General features: G+C 38.3%; 1 non-coding gene across 1 annotated transcript; it reads left to right on the top strand.

Moving 5' to 3' along the window:
• The first annotated feature begins 17,318 nt into the window (after nucleotides 1-17,318).
• On the top strand, nucleotides 17,319-17,425 carry LOC141721920 (small nucleolar RNA R71). Its single transcript, XR_012574961.1, has one exon. It is a non-coding gene; the product is annotated as a small nucleolar RNA R71 (small nucleolar RNA).
• Nucleotides 17,426-22,516: the final 5,091 nt, after the last annotated feature.

The raw sequence follows: 22,516 nt of genomic DNA, 5'->3' as shown, positions 1-22,516 counted from the left end.
AACATCTTTGTTTACTAAATATGGCAGCCAACAATAAGAAACTGGCAGCTAGAAAAATAATAAATCGAGGGGAAAATAAATTTAAGTTAGAAATATTTATTTACTAAAATTTAAGTAGTAAATTAATTTAGGTAAATTTATAAAAAAATTATTTAAATTAAGTTCATACAGTAAACTTATTTAAATTAAATTTATAAAATAAATTTTCTAAATCAAATTTATAAAATAAATTTATGTAAATGAAAAAGTAATAAAATAAATTTATTTAAGGATCAAGATTTGTATATCAATCAGTCATCTCTGATACCAATTGTTAGGTCCCGAATTATCGTAGAAGGGGGGTTGAATAAGATAATCACTAAATTAAAAATTCTTTCGAATCTCACGCCCCCAACTTAAACAGCAAATTAAATATAACTATTACAACATTTTTAAAAGAAGAATACACAACCAACTCCAAGATCTTACAGTTTAGGGTTTGGAACAGCCCAACACTACCAACTATTACATCTGATTTTAAATACCGAGTCCTCACACAACTATTATTACTTATTCTACCTGAGCTCGAACATAAGCATCAACATCACAGGTCTTACGGCCAGTCTGCTTGAATCTAACCATAGCTGCTAGCTGTAATATCAGGGTAAAGCAAGAAGTGAGCCAAATGCTCAACAAGTGCTAACAGTACGATATAAAACATAAATCGAGATATAAATTAAAGAATGTCAATGGGAAGACATAATCTGAGATAACGAGAGATAAAACATTGGGTAATGGCGTCATCTTTACTTGTATCAAAACAAATTTCAAAAATCATGTCTTAATTAAAATCATTTTAGGACGCTACGGATTACAGCCGATGATCAGCCGCGAAGTAAGCCCGAACCTCGCTGGGTTCTAAAACATTAATGGGAATCCATAGGCAACTTTTAAGCCTAATATAAGTGTGGAAAGGACTCGCGTCTCAGTCCAGATCCACCATTCAAAGAAAACATTTATCCCCCTTTGGGACTGAAAACCCACATTTTATTCATTTCAAAAAAAAACTGATGCCAAATTAAGACAAAATCTCTTTTTACAGTAAACATCTTTATTAAGGGATTATATAACAACTCGAAATACGGGAAATATGGTATTAAATCTCTGGGCCACGATTCATAAAACTATACTCTATTAAAGTAACTGAATGGTTTTCATATATCAAAGTTTGGACAAGGGAATTTAGTGAGGCTATTGGATATCATGAAGGGAAATGCCAAATTGGGCTTAAAGCAATGGTTTCTCATCAAGGTTCAAGTGCTGGATCTTCAAGGATGTAAGCTTCATGAATACTAAGGGTGTTAAGGTATGAAGATATGATTTTTAGCTCAGGATATATTAGAATTGACAAGCTTTAGGATAAGAAAGAGGGGTATCAATCAATTAGGGACAACTTTGATAAATATCTGACTTTCAGGTATCAAGGTAAGGTTCTATATGGGTTCAAGTATCAGGATGAGATATCAATACTTAGGAATCATCAGCATGTTAATCAAGAGAATCAACTAAGAGTGGTAACTACCCTTTCCTTTATCATGGCATTCAAATTAGTTTAGTATACTATCATGAATAAGACTTTTGAACTACTTGCAATACGTACTCGAGGGTTCATGGCATTTCTATATGATTCAAAGATAAACGTAAGATACGCTTGATTTAATATATCAAATGACAGGGATGGTTGTAGCAATGTATGAATTATTAGCAGTAAATACGGAGGTCAAGTTGAATCACTTGCCTTGAGAAAGGCTGGTCTGGTCTGACTGGTAGGAGCAACTGGAGCTTCACTCGACCTTTATGGCAAGTTTTCCCTCATCTCGAGATCCTACATAAATAATAATCCTCATTATAATATATTCTCACTAACTTAATCTATTTACAACCCGAAATTAAACACGGATGGCACTTAGACCTATATGCACCTAATTTTATATTCACTTTTAAATTACGAAAGTACACACATAGCCACATAATCACATATCATATATTAATACCAATAACACCATATATACCATAATTCAACACTAGGCTTGGATGATCTCGACTCACAACTTAAGTCACTTGGTCGCTAAACTAGACAAGGTCTTCTAATTTTGGCTTCCTAACTCGATGTGCCTTTCCTAAACTATCCAAAACCTATTGACCCTCACTTGTGCCTTTTTCTCTACTGACCTTATACTATCTTACAACTATGGTGGTCGACCTAATACTCACTTCTAAGTGTTCTAAAACTATGCGATAAGTGAAAGTGCTCACTGGTGCAAATTTCAGAATGACAACTATGGTTTCTTGAGTACATTAGACACTCATAAACTACAAGTTTTCCTTCAAAACTTTTACACAAGACTCTCCTGACCTAAGGGCATCTCACAAACTTGATGTGGCTCAAGGGCCTGGCTTGGGCCTTCTTGGGCCTAAGCTAAAAGTCCAAGGTTCCCCTGTTTTTTTCTGGGCAGAAAACGCCCTGAGTTAAATTAACTTGTGACACATGGTTCTAACTCATATCCTATGAACTTTGGTTGGAAAAACTTCTCTGACACTCCCTCTAAATAAGGCCCAACAGGGCCTAATGAGGGCCTACCCATGACATGGTCAAATCTCCCTATTTCTAAGTTGCAACAAAACTGTCCCCTGCTGGACAGATTTTGTTATTCTACTTGTGCACCTAACCAAATGACATGCAAACCTCCAACCAACACCTAAAACCTTTTATATACTCCCAATACTAATTTCTGGTGGCTTGGGCCTCAAAGTGCACATCAATGACATGATCAAAACTCACTCTAAACCTCCGGGTTCTAAACTGATTTTCTGCAGAAACTATAACTCTCCTTTCTCCAAGGTTTTGACTTGACAAACTCAACTACCAACATCCCAATACTCAAACCAAGACTTAAACATGGTAATCTACTGAACTAACTCCCTTATTCTCAAAATAACCTTGGGTGAGGTCATCCTTACCTAAGGTACAATTATGGCAAAACAAAAGAAACTACACTTCACAAATCACAAATCTTCATGCTTTTGAAATAACAAGATATAGATTTTTATAAAAGATAACCATGAATTATTACCACGCAACAAGAAGCATAAATCAATATTAACACATTATTCCTACTGAAATTAAGGCTCACTAACAAAATCTTTCCAAATGATCAAAATCTTACAACATTCTAAGAGAAATCCTTATGCATGCATGTCTTCGGGTTTTGCAAACCAAAACAACACATTTTCTACATATATTTTATCATAAAATTGACATGCAAGCCTAGCATAAGCTATACCTAGATGATCACTTAGCATGCAAAGAGTTTTATCAAATTTTCACCACAAAATTCAAGTCATTGTCACATAAGCATGCAAAAATTGATTTAAGCAACAAGAATAGTCTTAAGGACCATTCATTCGGCTCCCATATGGTCATGGCCGAATGAAATGGATGGGAATGGCCATTTAATCATCAAGAGTTTCCCTCTCAAGACTTGGCACTTCTCCATTCCTTGTAGTCCTCTCAAAAACAACCCTAAACTCACAAGAATCAAGGTTGTACTTTGAGTTTCAACTAGAACCTTAACATGCAACTTCAAAACTTAAACTTTCTATTCAAAACTCTTTGAAATATGAATGATCATGGTATGGGAAATAACATTTACTTGTATAAAGAGTAGAAACTTGGTTGAGGAATGAAGAAAAATGGGGAGGGGTGGTTCTCGGCTAAAAGCCGAGAGTGAGGGGGGAAGGAGGGCCGAGAGGAGGGAGAAGGGAGGGAAGAGACAGTGAGGTGTGGGTGGAGTATGAAAATGATCATGACACTTTGCTTGTTTTATGGTATTTGATTTTACAAAATTTGAGTGGAAAGGAGAATTGACAAGACTATCCCTCCACTTATACTTGGTTCATTTTGCATGCAAGGGTAAAGAAGGAAATTGGCTAGAAAAATAAGAGTTAGTGGGGTTGGAATTGTCCTCTTTATCCTTGAAAAGAATGAGAGGGTGGTTTGCATGCAAGGGCTTTCTTGTAATTTGCTAAATATGACAACTAAAATTTATAATGATTTATTTTTATAAAATAAAATACAAGTTCAAAAATTATAAAATTTATACCATAAAATAACTTGGATTTTTAGAGACTTTATAAAATCATTTTCAAAATTTGTGAACAAAATACCTTTTAAAAGAAAATTTTTCCAAGGCTTAGAATATTCCTTATAAATCAAAAATAAAGAAATTAAATAAACTCTTGCTTTGAAAAATCATATACTACATAAAGCAAATTTATAATACAGAAATTTTCACTCACACAAACGTACAATCATTGAATATATTTCATTCGGCTTTAATATTATACCAAATCCACAAATAATATTACACGAAAATACCGGTTGTAACATCCTCTCCCCCTAAAGGGATTCTGTCCCCAGAATCTAAGAGAACAGATGAGGATACCGGGAATGCATAACAGACTCTAACTCCCAAGTCGATTCTTCGACCTTATGGTTCCTCCAAAGCACTTTTACTAACTTTACTGACTTATTTCTAAGGCTTTTCTCTTGCCAGTCGAGTATTTTAACCGGTTGCTCCACAAATGACAGGTCTGCCTGAATTTTTATAGGTTCATATTCTATCACATGGCTAGCGTCAGGATTTTACTTCTTAAGCAACGACACATGGAACACATTATGCACATGTTGATACTGAGGTGGTAAGGCCAACTCGTAGGCCACCTTTCCCACTTGACTCAAAATCTCAAAAGGACCTATGTATCTAGGTGCTAGCTTCCCTTTCTTGCCAAATCTCATCAACCCTTTTCTAGGTGACACCTTCAGCAACACAGCTTCGCCAATTTGGAATTGAACATCCTTACACGCTGGATCCGCATACTTCCTCTGTCTATCTTGAGCAGCAAGCAACTTTTTCTGAATTAACTTGACTGAGTCATGCAACTGTTGTACCAATTCCGAGCCAAGAATTCTTCCTTCTCCTACTTCATCCCAACTTATTGGTGATCTATATTTTCGCCCGTACAAAGCTTCGTATGGTGGCATGCCAATACTGGAATGATAGCTGTTGTTGTAAGAGAATTCAATCAACGGCAAATGGTCGTCCCAACTTCCTGCAAAATCGATTGCATAACTGCGCAACATGTCTTCAATTATTTGAATTGTCCTTTCACTCTGGCCATCAGTCTGCGGGTGGTACGCCGTGCTTATATTCAACTTCGTGCCAAGACATTCCTGAAATTGCTTCCAGAATCTCGAGTTAAATCGTGGATCTCTGTCTGAAACTATTGATACGGGTACTCCATGCCTCAGTACGATTTCGCGCACATACAGATGAACCAACTTGTCTAGTGACGACTTCTCGTTTATTGGAAGGAAATGCGCCGACTTCGTAAGACGATCAATTATAACCCATATTGTGTCATGTCCGGATTTCATTTGCGGTAGTCTTACTATAAAGTCCATAGTGATATTTTCCCATTTCCATTCTGGAATCTTCAGGGGCTGAATTAATCCGCTTGGTCGTTGATCTTCTGCCTTCACTTTCTGACAAGTATAGCACTTTGCAACCCATTCTGCCACGTCTCGCTTCATATTTGGCCACCAAAAGTTCTTCTTTAAGTCTCGATACATCTTGGTGCTTCCCGGGTGGATTGAAAATTTTAAATTGTGGGCTTGATGGAGGATCTCATTCTTTAATTCAGGTACATGAGGAATCCATATTCTGGAAGAGAACCTTAGTATCCCTTGCTCATCCCTTCGAGTATTAATCTCCTCTCCAGATAACTGATTCTTCTCTTTCTCCATTACTTCTTCTTGACATTTCTTTATCTTTTCTACTAGTGTTGGCTGAAAGGTCATTGCACGACAAACTTCCTCAACTTTTCCGCAAGCACAAAGTTCCAGTTCAAATCTCTCGATTTCTTCAGCTAACTCTTTTGATGTTATCATCATATTCAGTCTCTCCTTCCTACTCAGAGCATCGGCCACTACATTCGCCTTTCCAGGATGGTAATTTATCGAACAGTCATAGTCCTTGATCAATTCCAGCCATCTCCTCTGCCTCATATTGAGCTCTTTCTGAGTAAAAATGTACTTTAAACTCTTGTGATCCGTGTAGATTTCACACTTCTCTCCGTAGAGGTAATGTCTCCAAATCTTAAGTGCGAACACTATGGCGGCTAGTTCCAAGTCATGCGTCGGGTACTTTAACTCATGCGGTTTCAACTGTCTTGACGCATAAGCGATCACTTTATTGTGTTGCATCAACACACAACCCAAACCCTTATGTGAAGCGTCACTGAAAATTACAAAGTTCCCTTGATCGTCTGGAAGTACCAACACCGGAGCTGTTACCAACTTCTGCTTCAACTCTTAAAAGCTATCCTCACATTCTGCACTCCATCCAAACTTTTGATTCTTTCTGGTTAACTTGGTCAATGGCGTGGCGATTTTCGAAAAATCCTTGACAAACCTTCTGTAGTATCCTGCCAATCCTAGAAAACTTCATACTTCCGTAGGAGTCTTTGGCCTCTCCCAACTAATAACTGCCTTAATCTTTGCCGGATCCACTTTAACTCCTTCATTTCCAATGACATGCCCCAAAAATTGAACTTTCTTTAACCAAAACTTACATTTGGTAAACTTGGCATACAACTTCTCTTGCCGAAGTATCTCCAATGCTATCCAGAGGTGCTGCTTATGTTCTTCTTCCGACTTAGAATAAATAAGGATGTCATCAATGAATACCACGACAAATTTGTCCAAATACTTCTTAAATACTCGATTCATCAGATCCATAAATGCGGCCGGAGCATTGGTCAGTCCAAACGGAATTACTAGGAATTCATAATGCCCATATCTGGTCCTGAATGCGGTCTTGGGAATATCTTCTTCTTTGATCGCTAATTGATGGTATCCCGATCTCAAGTCAATCTTCGAAAAGCATTTTGCTCCCTTCAACTGGTCAAAAAGGTCATCTATTCTTGGTAGCGGGTAGCGGTTCTTGATCGTTACCTTATTCAACTCCCGATAATCTATGCATAGTCGCATACTCCCATCTTTCTTCTTTACAAACAGAACAGGTACTCCCCATGGCGACGTACTTGGTCGTATCACTCCTTTATCCAACAATTCTTGCAGCTGGCTCACCAACTCTTTCATTTCTGCTGGTGCCATCCTAAATGGGGCCTTTGAAACTGGTTTCGTACCTGGAGCAAGGTTGATCTCGAACTCGATTTGTCGATCTGGTGGTAAGCCTGGTAGTTCATCGGGAAACACATCCGGGAACTCGTTAACTACATGGATTTCTTCAATGCTGGGGCTGCCTTTTTCCGAATCTACTACATAAGCTAGGAACGACTCACAACCTTTTCTAAGTAGCTTCTTAGCCTGAACAATTGTAAGAAATAGTTGCTCTTGCCTCTGCCCCTTAAATACTACCTTCTCTCCACTCTTTGTCTTTAAATACACTTTCTTGGTCTTACAATTAATCTGAGCGCTATTCTCTCCTAACCAATCCATTCCTAATATTATATCAAACTCTCCCAACTTGAAGAGTATCAAGTCGGCTGAAAACTTATACCCCGAAATATCAATCTCACACTTTGGACAAAATTGATTCACAGGAATCTTCTCTTGGTTCGCAATTACCACATTTACTACCTCACTCATAATCATTTTCTCACATTGAAGCTTATCAACAAAAGATTCTGATATGAAAGATCTTGTTGCTCCCGAATCAATCAATATTTTAGCTTTGACATTATTGAGTAAAAGTGTACCTGTTATCACCTCAGAATTCTGAACAGCATCCTTCATCTTCAGATCAAATGTCCTTGCTGTTGCTTGCGGGGTTGGTGCGGGTGGTGGAGGTAATGCCAATACCTCAGCTGGCACGCTTCCACTGGTACTTGCCACGTTCATTAAAGCTTTGACTGGTCCGGTTGCCTTGCACTCCCTAGCTATGTGTCCAGTCTTCCCACACTTTTAACACGTAACTCCTGGCTTCGGCATCTTGCACTCATTTGCCAAATGTCCATTCTGATTGCACCTATAACATGTCATGCTCTGCTTATTACACACTCCGGGGTGCCTTCTTCCGCAGTGCTTGCATTCTGGCCTCTGGAACCTGTTTTCTCTAACTTGCCCTTGGCTTGCCTGATTGTTCCCCTTCGATTCTTGCCTTTTACCCAAATTTCCTTTCTTTTGAAAATTTCCGCCCTTCTGGAATCCGATCATCTTTACATTCCGATCTTGTGAACTTCCCACTTCAGACTTTTCTCCATAAAATGGAACCTTCCTCTTCTTGTTATCCCTCTCCTTCCTTGACTACATCCCATTATTCTCAATCAGAGTAGCTTTCTATACTACTCCCGCATAAATTTCAAGCTCAAACATAGCCACTCTATCTCTGATCCAAGGCTCCAATCCTTGCTGAAATTTCTTTGCTTTTTCCTCCTCAGTGCTGGTATACTTCATCACAAACCTTGACAACTCAGTGAACTTCTTCTCATACTCCAATACAGTCATGTTCCCTTGCTTCAACTCAAGAAATTTAAGCTCCATCTAATTCTGCATGTACTTAGGGTAATACTTGTCCAGAAATAACTTCTTAAATCTCTCCCAAGAAACCTGCTGAGTGACTTCCATAGCTTTTACTGATTCCCACCAATAGATGACTTCTCCCTTCAAGAAGTAACTAGTATACGGCGTCTTCTGATCGTCTCCTAACTGTACCAACTCAAAAGCCCTTTCCATCTCCTTGATCCATGTGTTAGCTATCACTGGATCAGTGGTATCATGAAATGCAGGTGGATTCACATTCTGAAAAGCCTTGAAAGTGACAATTTGTCTAGGTGGTACTGGTGGTTCAGGTGGTTGGTGTGGCTCACGGTTATCTTGGTTTTCAATTCATTGTTCAAGAGTTAGTTGTTGTTGAGCTATAGCATTGGTCTGCTGTTGCAAGGTTTCCAGTAATCGAAGAATGTTTGGGTCTGTGGTGGATGTGGTTGTTGGGTTCTTTTTTTTGGGAGGCATGATCCTGAAATAAGAGTTGTGTCAAAACAGATATGAATGATAAAATGATTCGAGGGTATCGCATGGCATTCTCATTTACATATGGGGTCAAGTTTCCAAATTAAGCAGATATGATGATAAAAATGTAAAATAACAGTTGAGAGCAAATGGAACAATAGCACATAATTATTGAAATTTTAAAGGTCACAATACATAGGATTAGGACAAGGTCTGATCTAGGAATAACAGGCTTATTTAAAGGAAACAACGGAAACAACTGGGGATTCCACAGAGTCTGATAGTACAACAACATGAAAGGTAAATGGAAAGAAATAAGGCTCCACTCCATCTGAACGGGGCTTGGTAGTCTTTTCCTCTCGAAGCGTCTTCACAATGCTCTGGAGCTCATCCGCCACCATCTGAATGACATACCAGCTGGTGCGGTCCCGGTGCGTTGGCATCTCCTCAAGCTTAGTGTTGACGTACTGAACCAAGGTCTCAAGTCTCGCAGTCATCTGCTCCTTGGGCTTCCCTTCGCAGTTTCGGCTGTCCGGATACACATTTTTCAGTCGGTCTATCAGTCAGTCGTACTTGCCCTGAAGCATGTCGAACTCGCGCCTCAACTCAGCATACACTGTGAAAGCAATAGTGTCGTCCGACCCAGAGGATGACGAGGAATGCGCCCTTTGCTGACAACCAATAAGAGGAGTATTAATAATAAATTTACTTATCTTACTCTCTCGCATATTATCTATAACTTACACACATATCCTATAACCTATTTGGGCTGTCCAGGGACTCTAAACCGTAGCTCTGATACCAAAACCTGTCACGCCCCCAACTTAAACAGCAAATTAAATATAACTATTACAATATTTTTAAAAGAAGAATACACAACCAACTCCAAGATCTTACAGTTTAGGGTTTGGAACAGCCCAACACTACCAAATATTACATCTGATTTTAAATACCGAGTCCTCACACAACTATTATTACTTATTCTACCTGAGCTCGAACATAAGCATCAGCATCACAGGTCTTACGGGCAGTCTGCTTGAATCTAACCATAGCTGCTAGCTGTAATATCAGGGTAAAGCAAGAAGTGAGCCAAATGCTCAACAAGTGCTAACAGTACGATACAAAACATAAATCGAGATATAAATTAAAGAATGTCAATGGGAAGACATAATCTGAGATAACGAGAGATAAAACATTGGGTAATGGCATCATTTTTACTTGTATCAAAACAAATTTCAAAAATCATGTCTTAATCAAAATCATTTTAGGACGCTACAGATTACAGCCGGTGATCAGCCGCGAAGTAATCCCGAACCTCGCTGGGTTCTAAAACATTAATGGGAATCCCTAGGCAACTTTTAAGCCTAATATAAGTGTGGAAAGGACTCGGGTCTCAGTCCAGATCCACCATTCAAAGAAAACATTTATCCCCCTTTGGGACTGAAAACCCACATTTTATTCATTTCAAAAAAAAACTGATGCCGAATTAAGACAAAATCTCTTTTTACAGTAAACATCTTTATTAAGGGATTATATATCAACTCGAAATACGGGAAATATGGTATTAAATCTCTGGGCCACGATTCACAAAACTATACTCTATTAAAGTAACTGAATGGTTTTCATATATCAAAGTTTGGACAAGGGAATTTAGTGAGGCTATTGGATATCATGAAGGGAAATGCCAAATTGGGCTTAAAGCAATGGTTTCTCATCAAGGTTCAAGTGCTGGATCTTCAAGGATGTAAGCTTCATGAATACTAAGGGTGTTAAGGTATGAAGATATGATTTTTAGCTCAGGATATATCAGAATTGACAAGCTTTAGGATAAGAAAGAGGGGTATCAATCAATTAGGAACAACTTTGATAAATATCTAACTTTCAGGTATCAAGGTAAGGTTCTATATGGGTTTAAGTATCAGGATGAGATATCAATACTTAGGAATCATCAGCATGTTAATCAAGAGAATCAACTAAGAGTGGTAACTACCCTTTTTCTTTATCATGGCATTCAAATTAGTTTAGTATACTATCATGAATAAGACTTTTGAACTACTTGCAATACGTACTCGAGGGTTCATGGCATTTCTATATGATTCAAAGATAAACGTAAGATACGCTTGATTTAATATATCAAATGACAGGGATAGTTGTAGCAATGTATGAATTATTAGAAGTAAATACGAAGGTCAAGTTGAATCATTTGCCTTGAGAAAGGTTGGCCTGGTCAGACTGGTAGGAGCAACTGGAGCTTCACTCGACCTTTATGGCAAGTTTTCCCTCGTCTCGAGATCCTACATAAATAATAATCCTCATTATAATATATTCTCACTAACTTAACCTATTTACAACTCGAAATTAAACACGGATGGCACTTAGGCCTATATGCACCTAATTTTATATTCACTTTTAAATTACGAAAGTACACACATAGCCACATAATCACATATCATATATTAATACCAATAACACCATATATACCATAATGCAACACTAGGCTTGGATGATCTCGACTCACAACTTAAGTCACTTGGTCGCTAAACTAGACAAGGTCTTCTAATTTTGGCTTCCTAACTCGATGTGCCTTTCCTAAACTATCCAAAACCTATTGACCCTCACTTATGCCTTTTTCTCTACTGACCTTATACTATCTTACAACTATGGTGGTCGACCTAATACTCACTTCTAAGTGTTCTAAAACTATGCGATAAGTGAAAGTGCTCACTGGTGCAAATTTCAGAATGACAACTATGGTTTCTTGAGTGCATTAGACACTCTTAAACTACAAGTTTTCTTTCAAAACTTTTACACAAGACTCTCCTGACCTAAGGGCATCTCAAAAACTTGATGTGGCTCAAGGGCCTGGCTTGGGCCTTCTTGGGCCTAAGCTAAAAGTCCAAGGTTCCTCTGTTTTTTTCTGGGCAGAAAACACCCTGACTTGAATTAACTTGTGACACATGGTTCTAACTCATATCCTATGAACTATGGTTGGAAAAACTTCTCTGACACTCCCTCTAACTAAGGCCCAACAGAGCCTAATGAGGGCCTACCCATGACATGGTCAAATCTCCCTATTTCTAAGTTGCAACAAAACTGTCCCCTGCTGGACAGATTTTGTTATTCTACTTGTGCACCTAACCAAATGACATGCAAACCACCAACCAACACCTAAAAGCTTTTATATACTCCCAATACTAACTTCTGGTGGCTTGGGCCTCAAAGTGCACATCAATGACATGATCAAAACTCACTCTAAACCTCAGGATTCTAAACTGATTTTCTGCAGAAACTATAACTCTCCTTTCTCCAAGGTTTTGACTTCACAAACTCAACTACCAACATCCCAATACTCAAACCAAGACTTAAACATGGTAATCTACTGAACTAACTCCCTTATTCTCAAAATAACCTTGGGAGAGATCATCCTTACCCAAGGTACAATTATGGCAAAACAAAAGAAACTACACTCCACAAATCACAAATCTTCATGCTTTTGAAACAACAAGATATGCATTTTTATAAAAGATAACCATGAATTATTACCATGAAACAAGAAGCATAAATCAATATTAACACATTATTCCTACTGAAATTAAGGCTCACTAACAAAATCTTTCCAAATGATCAAAATCTTACAACATTCTAAGAGAAATCCACATGCATGCATATCTTCGGGTTTTGCAAACCAAAACAACACATTTTCTACATATATTCTATCATAAAATTGACATGCAAGCCTATCATAAGCTATACCTAGATGATCACTTAGCATGCAAAGAGTTTAATCAAATTTTCACCACAAAATTCAAGTCATTATCACATAAACATGCAAAAATTGATTTAAGCAACAAGAATAGTCTTAAGGACCATTCATTCGGCTCCCATATGGTCATGGCCGAATGAAATGGATGGGAATGGCCATTTAATCATCAAGAGTTTCCCTCTCAAGACTTGGCACTTCTCCATTCCTTGTAGTCCTCTCAAAAACAACCCTAAACTCACAAGAATCAAGGTTGTACTTTGAGTTTCAACTAGAACCTTAACATGCAACTTCAAAACTTAAACTTTCTATTCAAAACTCTTTGAAATATGAATGATCATGGTATGAGAAATAACATTTACTTGTATAAAGAGTAGAAGCTTGGTTGAGGAATGAAGAAAAATGGGGAGGGGTGGTTCTCGGCTAAAAGCCGAGAGTGAGGGGGGAAGGAGGGCCGAGAGGGGGGAGAAGGGAGGGAGGAGAGAGTGAGGTGTGGGTGGAGTATGAAAATGATCATGAACACTTTGCTTGTTTTATGGTATTTGATTTGACAAAATTTGAGTGGAAAGGAGAATTGACAAGACTATCCCTCCACTTATACTTGGTTCATTTTGCATGCAAGGGTAAAGAAGGAAATTGGCTAGAAAAATAAGAGTTAGTGGGGTTGGAATTGTCCTCTTTGTCCTTGAAAAGAATGAGAGGGTGGTTTGCATGCAAGGGCTTTCTTGTAATTTTCTAAATATGACAACTAAAATTTATAATGATTTATTTTTATAAAATAAAATACAAGTTCAAAAATTATAAAATTTATACCATAAAATAACTTAGATTTTTAGAGACTTTATAAAATCATTTTCAAAATTTGTGAACAAAATACCTTTTAAAAGAAAAAATTTCCAAGGCTTAGAATATTCCTTATAAATCAAAAATAAAGAAATTAAATAAACTCTTGCTTTGAAAAATCATATACTACATAAAGCAAATTTATAATGCAGAAATTTTCACTCACACAAACGTACAATCATTGAATATATTTCATTCGGCTTTAATATTATACCAAATCCACAAATAATATTACACGAAAATACCGATTGTAACATCGAATCTTTAGCGGATATAGATTTAGTGCTCGATTAGTAGTTCCGTGTACTTGAGATGAATAGTGTTTGGTAATATAAAACGAGGAACACAAGATATTCGGGGAAGTATATATTCGTATATGAATCCTCGGGGGTGTTGCTACACTCCGGTAAATAAATTAACCGACTACAATCTAAGAACAACAAAGTTCCTAGCTTCTACAAAGATTTACAAATCAAATCCTATACAATGATCTAGATTTTATTTGTCTAAGGACTTAATTACCGGATAATGATTATAATGCCCCTAAGAATATACGAGAATTAAATCGGGTATTATAACGTTACTCCGGTGAGAAGTTAAAAGGATATACAAAAAGCTTGAGCTTCTCTGTAAATCTTTGCTGCCATTTTCACTACTCTCTTGGGAGAGAAGATGAACAGAATGAATCCCCAAAAATGGCTGAATACTTCTGCTGCAAAATGTGTAGTATTAATATCCAATAAAATTGTGTGGATGAGGAGAGAAGAGAGCTCTGTGGTGATCAACTATAACTCCTCTAAGGCGACCAACCAAGGGATACAGGGAGGAGCTCTTATTATTTAGTTCATTTTGCATGCATGTGGCGACCAGGGGGAGGGGGGAAACGCCTGTGGCGACCTCCTACTATACTAAACCAAAAATAAACAAACATAACTTGTTTGTTTATTTATTTCGTTTACTTTCTTTTTCCTTTATTCTTTTTCTTTCTTTTATTTTTTCTTTTTCCCTTTTTTTGTTTTCTTTTTGTTTTCTTTTTCTTTTTCTTTTTGTTTTCTGTTTTTCTTTTCTCTTTTTTTGTTTGTTTTTGTTTTTCTCTTTTTTTTCTTTTTCTTTTTAAGTTTAAATTGTAACTAAATTAATTTATAAAACAAACTTAAATATAACTTATATAAATAAACTAAATTAGATTTATAAAATAAACTTATTTAAAGTTTATAAGATAATTCATTTTAAGTTTATAAAATAAATTATATTAAAATCCACTAAATAAATTTATTTAATTTAGCAATTAAACTTTGAGTTTCGCCAGTCCCCTGAGCTATTTAGTTGTATACCCCGCGCACTTCTTCTCGTACTTTAACAGATAAATGTTCAATCCAAGTATGTTCCTCAATTTAACAATTCTTCTATAAATAATATCCAGATTCCTTTCACGAGCTGTTGACGCCTAGTGCAACTGGTCTGGTTCACAGACGACTGACCCTTATTCAGATCTTCGTATTATAGACTTGATTACATTGTTAAGCTTGCAACAACTTTATCGCTTCGAACACTGACTGTCAACAAATAAATATACTTTCACTGGAATCCTTTATGGTACTTTAGACAATGTCTTCATTAACCTCTGTCTATACCCTGTCTTCACTTCTTCAGATTCCTATGCTTCGAACACTGTCTATCATCAATCAATGCAAATACACTGAAATCTTCCGGTAGCACTTGTATAATGAATCTTTAACATTTCTGAAACCCTGAAAGTCTTTAACCTTTCTTCTTTACTGAGGCATGATCATATTAATGAACTTCTTTCAGTGACCTGTAAACAGACTTCAGGCCTTCTTCTAATCTTCTGATTCTTTGTATTTGCCTTGTCTTCATTCTTCCTTATTTCTTGTGTAGATGTATTATTATTAACCTGTCTTGTTCTAGTGTTGTTATCGTGTTGAGTTATCACGTAACCGTTCATACAGCTACGCAGTCTCACCAACAACTGCAACTGCTCATCACCTTCATCATCTTCACTATCTGAATTCCCCAACAAGGCCTTCTCTAAGGCATCAGACCTTAGCATTTGATCAAGTTCTAAAGTAACCACAGAATCGACCAATTTCACTTTTAAGTACTCCTCATTATCAGTAGGAATTTCATGGCATTGAACACATTAAAAGTCACGTCCTGATCCAGCACTCACATAGTGAGCTCACCCTTCTGCACATCAATCAAAGTTCGGCCCATAGCCAAGAATGGTCTTCCCAAGATTATGGGAATCTTCTTATCCTCCTCGAAATCAAGAATTACAAAGTCGGCAGGAAATATGAGTTTTTCCACCTTGACCAAGACATCCTCCACAATGGCTCGTAGATATGTAATAGAACGATCGGCCAACTGCAAGGACATATAAGTAGGCTTTGGATCAGGTAAATCCAACTTCTTGAAGACAGAAAAAGGTATCAGATTGATGCTAACTCCTAAATCACATAAACACTTGTCGAACGACAAGTTTCTATAGTGCAAGGAATAGTGAAGGTTCCAGGATCTTTAAGCTTCGGAGACAACTTCTGTTGTAGCACAGCCGTGCATTCCTCCGTAAGAGCAACAATCCCTAAGTCATCGAGCTTCACTTTCCGAGAGAGAATACTTTTCATAAACTTCGCATAGCTAGGAATTTGTTCAAGAGCTTCAGCGAAAGGTATGTTGATATGAAGTTTCTTGAAAACTTCCAAGAACTGAGCAAATTGCTTATCCAGCTTTTGCTTCTGCAACCTCTTAGGAAAAGTAGGTGGAGGATAGACCTGTATTTCCCCTGTATTACCCTCAGGAGGGGTGTTGACAATATTTGTCTTCCTTGGTTCCACTTCTGCTTCCTTCTGCACTTCCCAGACCTCAATGTGATTGCCTTAACCTGCTCTTTAGCTTCCCTCTTTCCTGGAACTTCAATGTCACTAGGGAGTGCACCATATTTTCGATTCAGTAAGGCATTAGCAATCTGCCCAATTTGATTCTCCAAGGTCTTAATATAAACCGCTTGGCTCTTGCACATGAGCCTCATCTCCTCCAATTCAGATTTTTCATTAGATTGTGGTAGCTTCTGAAGTTGGGGTTGTTTTCTTGGTGTATTGCGGCTATTAAAAACTAGGAGGGTTGTATTGTTTTGCTGCATACTGCTGATAAGGCTAATGCACCGCATTCTGAGTATTGCTACAGCTGAAGTTAAGATGATTACGGTTGTTGGGATGATAGGTGGCTGGAGCTGGTTTCTGCGACCTCTGAAAGTTGCTCACGAACTGAGCTGATTCACAAGAAATAGCACACTGCTTCGTCTCATGCGCACCAGCACAAAGCTCACAGACACTAGGGATCTGATTAACTCCAAAATTTGCCAAAAAATCCACCTTTATCGTCAAAGCCTGAAGTTGAGCAGCTATAGCAGTAGCTGTATCCACTTCCAGAATTCCTGCTACTTTGCCTTGAGGCATTCTCTCAGTTATGTTCTAGTATTCATTAGCAGCCATCAGCTCAATTAATTCATAAGCTTCATCGTAGCTTTTAGCCCATAAGGCTCATCATAATATTGCATCAAGCATGGGTCTAGAAGTTGCACCCAACCCATTATAAAAGCAGTTAATGATCATCCAGTCAGGCATCCCATGATGAGGACACTTCCTAAGCATCTCTTTGTAGTGATCCCAATCTTCATACAAAGATTCTCCATATTGTTGCGCAAATTGAGTAAGAGCATTTCTGATTGCAGCATTCTTCGCCATAGGGAAGAATTTAGTGAGAAACTTTTGAGCTAGATCCTCCAATGTAGTAATGGAGCCTGGTGGTAGAGAATGCAACCAACACTTATCCTTATCCCTCGGAGAGAATGGGAAAAGCCTTAGCTTAATAGCATCTTCAGTAACTCCATTGAACTTGAAAGTGTCGCAGATCTCGATAAAATCTCTGATGTGCATGTTGGGATCTTCTATAGGAGAACCCCCAAACTGAACTGAATTTGTATCATCTGAATCATGCTCGACTTGATTTCAAAGGTGTTAGCCGCAATGGATGGCCTGATAATGTTAGACTGAATATCATTGTTCTTCGGCTTAGAATAGTCCATCAAAGCCTTAGGATTCGCTGCTTGATCTCCCATTATGACTAGAGCTTCTTCTTCAACTTTCTCCTCAACAAAAACTTCTTCAACAAAAACTTCTTCAACTACTTCCTCCGCTTTATCCAGTGTTCTCTTACGAGATCGAGAACGCGTTAGCATACACGCTCTCTAGAGTACCTGAAATACAATAAGTACCCAAGTAAGTAACAATATCCGAGTCAGTGAACTTTAACGACCACTGATGATAAGCACATAAACTAAAAATTAACACTGAGTCCCCGGCAGCGGCGCCAAAAACTTGTCAGGACGAAAACAAGCACTAATATTCATGCAAGTATACGCGATCATACATGTTCATGCACGAGGCAGGGAAAGTAGCATATTCGTCTGTGCCCCTCTTGAACTTCCAATGAGTCTCAGGAACACACAATGTAGCAACAATCAAATCCAAGTTAAAATCCTAATCGGTCTTCGTCACCCATTCAACCAGACCCGGCTGTCTCTCGGGCTGATTTATCACCCGATGAATAGCCTCAACATTGTAATCCACCGTTAATCCCCTCACCACAATAAACCATTCTTATCCGTCTTCACATTCGTGTAAAACTCGTGAACCACACTCATGGGCACAGCAGCGGGAGCCTCGTAAAAAGCGACCCAACTCATCTCTAGAATCATCTCAAGCAACTTACCATCCTTTCCCGATGGCAGAAATCCTCTCTCCTTCGCTATCGGCTTCGACAACAACCTCGTACACTCCGCTTCAGCCTCAGGAGTAGAAAACCTGGGCCTCACACCGCCAACACTTGAAGAATCAGTGGTGCTGCTGCTAACTTCAGTTCTTTGTCTCTCGGGTGCCAATGAATTCGAAAAAGTTTGAGAAAAAAGATGTGTGCAAGAGAGACTTAGAGTTTTAAGAATTGAGAAGTTATGTAGAAGATTGTATATAAGTGTGTGTATAAATAGGGAATTAGGAATTAGTTTTGGAAAAGAAGTGGGAATTGATTTTGGGAATAATGGGAGTAATGGGGTAATTGAAACTGATTTGGAGAGGAAAATATGGAAGGTGGGAGACGAAAATTTGGTTGGAATATGATTTTGTAATGAAATTCCCAATTTTTTACCTTCTTTTCTCAGTAACAGGGAGCCAGTGCGGCCGCCCCGCATCCCACCGCGGGCGCGCACAGCTACTGGACTTTCAGCGTGGCCGCCCCGCTTCTCAGCGCGGGCGTGCCGTGCTTCTGTAGTTGACACTGAATTTTTTTCTTTTTCTAATTTTTTTGTGGTTTTCTTCTTGTTTACTTCTTCATCTATCGACTAGTGTACAACAAACTTGGGTTGCCTCCCAAGAAGCGCTTGGTTTACGTCGCTAGCTTGACGTAGAATCCTGAGATCAAGTGGACAATAAAACGACACTAACCACCTCATGGTTTTCCATCTCCCCATAGTAATGCTTCAATCACTATCCATTTACCTTGAATGCTTGGCCTGGATCATTCTCAAAAATCCCCACCGCTCCATGTGGAAACATATATTTGACAACAAACGACCCTGACCATCTTGACTTTAACTTTCCAGGAAAAAGACAGAGATGAGAGTTAAATAAAAGAACTTGTTGTCCCCGCACAAATGATTTGAGCACTAGACCTCTATCATGCCACCTCTTGACTTTCTCCTTATACATTTTGTTGTTCTCATATGCTTGAAGTCAAATCTCATCGAGTTTATTCAATTGAAGCATCCTTTTCTTACTAGCTTCATCCATATCAAGATTCAATTTCTTTAAAGCACAATACGCTTTATACTCTATCTCCACAGGCAAATGACATCATTTACCATAAACCAACTGTAATGGTGACATGCCTAGCGGAGTCTTATATGTTGTTCGATATGCCCATACAGCTTCTTCCAGCTTCAAAGACCAATCCTTCCTTGATGGACACAGAACTTTCTCTAGAATTCGCTTGATCTCCCTGTTAGATACCTCAGCTTGACCATTAGTCTGAGGATGATAGGCTGTAGTAATGCGATGATTCACAGTATACCTTTGCATCATGGCAGTGAACTTGCGATTGCAGAAATGCGATCCCTCATCAGTGATTATAACTCTTGGAGTCCCAAATCTTGTGAATATCTGCTTCTGAAGAAAATTAAGCACTACATTCACATCATTCATCAACAACACCTTGACTTCAACCCATTTCAAGACATAATCAACTGCCAACAAGATATACTGATTGTTGCAAGATGAGACAAATGGCCACATGAAGTCAATTCCCCATAAATCAAAGACTTCAACCTCAAGAAGCACATTAAGAGGCATCACATGCCTCTTGGACATATTACCAACCCGCTAGCATCGATCACACTTCAAAACAAAATGATGCGCATCCTTAAACAATGTAGGCCAGAAGAATCATGCTTGATGGATACAAGCTGCTGTCTTTTCTCCACCATAGTGGCTTCCATAAACAGTCGAATGACTATCTCGCAAGATCCCCCCATTTCACTGTACGGAATACATCTCCTGATGATTTGGTCAGCTCCTTGCCAAAACAAGAATGGCTCATCCCACATGTACCACTTCACCTCATGAAGAAACTTCTTCCTTTGAGCTGAAGATGAATCGGGAGGCGTAATATTTCTAACACGGTAGTTCACAATGTTTGTGAACCACGGTTCTTCTTCTTGCACTCAAACAATTGCTCATCAGGAAAAGACTCATTTATCATGTCTTATCATGTGAAGTGGCATTTGGATCTTCTAAACGAGAGAGATGATCATCAACTTGATTCTCTGTACCTTTTTTATCCTTGATCTCCAACCCAAATTCCTGAAGTAAAGGACCCATCGAATCAGTCTAAAATTCGAGTCCTTCTTCGAGAAGAGATAGCAAATCATAGCGTGATCGGTGAAAACAGTCACCTTCGTCCCCAGCAAATAAGATCAAAACTTCTCAAAACCATAGACAATAGCCAATAGCTCTTTCTCAGTAGTAGTATAGTTCAGTTGAGCACCATTGAGGGTCTTCCTAGAAAAGTAGACCATATGAAATATATTATTCTTCCTTTGCCCAAGAACTGCTCCAACTGCATAGTCACGGGCATCGCACATCATCTCAAAAGGCTCATCCCAATTAGGTGCAGTTATGATAGGTGCATATATCAAACTCTTCTTTAAGCTCTCAAAAGCAGCTAGGCACTCATCATCAAACATGAAAGGAACATCTTTCTCTAGAAGATTTCACAACGGTTTAGAGATTTTAGAGAAGTCCTTGATGAAACGTCGATAGAAACCTGCATGACCAAGAAAGCTGCGGACTCCCTTAACTGAAATTGATGGAGGAAGGTTTTCAATGACCCCCACCTTGGCTTTGTCCACCTCAAGACCTTTACTAGTGACCTTGTTCCCAAGAATGATTCCCTGTTGTATCATAAAGTGACATTTCTCGCAGTTCAGAACCAGATTGGTCTCAACACACCTTTTAAGAACGGCGCCAATATTTTGTAAGCACTCGTCAAAAGAATCACCTTAACACGAAGAAATCATCCATAAATACCTCCACATTTTGACCAAACATATCAGAGAAGATAGCCATCATGCATCTCTGAAATGTGGCAGGTGCACCACACAACCCAAAAGAAACTCTTCTGAAGGCAAAAGTAGCAAATGGAGAAGTGAAGGTAGTCTTTTCCTGATCTTCTAGAGTAATGCAAATCTGATTATAGCCAGAATAGCCATCCAAAAGATAGTAGTATTCATGCCCAGCCAACTTGTCAAGCATCTGATCAATAAATGGAAGAGGTAAGTGATCCTTCATTGTGACCTTATTCAGCTTTCTATAATCCATGCAGACTCTCCCCCCTCCTGGTGACTGTTCGAGTAGGAATGAGCTTATTTTTTTCATTAGCAACGACGGTGATGCCTCATTTCTTAGGCACACACTGAACTGGGTCACCCAAGAACTGTCAGAAATGGGATAGATGATCCTGCATCTAGCCACTTGAGAATTTCCTTCTTCACAAGCTCCTTAATGATTGGATTTAGCCTTCTCTTTTGTGCAACAGTTGGCTTGCTTCCTTTCTCTAGCAGAATTTTATGCATGCAATACGAAAGGTTGATTCCCTTGATATCTGCTATAGTCCATCCAATTGCCGATTTGAACTCTCTCAGAATCTCAATAGTTTTCCTCATCACTACCTGAAAGGTCAGATGCAATAATAACAGGCAAAGTAGATGTATCACCTGAAAATGCATACCTCAAATGTTCGATGGTAGGAATAAAGGCATCAGATTGATGCTAGCTCCGAAATCACATGAATACTTGTTGAACGACAAGTTTCCGATGGTGCAAGGAATAGTGAAGCTTCCAGGATCTTTAAGCTTTGGAGGTTGTTAGGAATATGTTGTATACTTGATGATAACTTGAACAAAACACTTAGTAGATTATATTTAAGTGAAAATTTAAGCTTTTAACAGATGATCAATATAACATCCGTTGAAAGAGTAGCTTATGTAACAATAAGATTAGTAGCATATTTCTGCGTACTTAAAGCAACTTAGTAAACTAGATGTTGTATAATGTTTAAGTCATGTTGACTACTAGATTGATATGCAAGATAGGATGGTTAATTATAAATATTATATGCCTTCAAATCATGTATAAATGAAATGGAGTCAAATGTCAAGAAGATAGTCTCAACGGATAATTCACAAAGCTTCAATGGATGATCAACATAAG

The sequence above is a fragment of the Apium graveolens genome, chromosome 4, assembly GCF_009905375.1.
Source record: "Apium graveolens cultivar Ventura chromosome 4, ASM990537v1, whole genome shotgun sequence".
Lineage (NCBI taxonomy): Eukaryota > Viridiplantae > Streptophyta > Magnoliopsida > Apiales > Apiaceae > Apium > Apium graveolens.
This window is presented reverse-complemented; position numbering and strand designations above follow the sequence as displayed.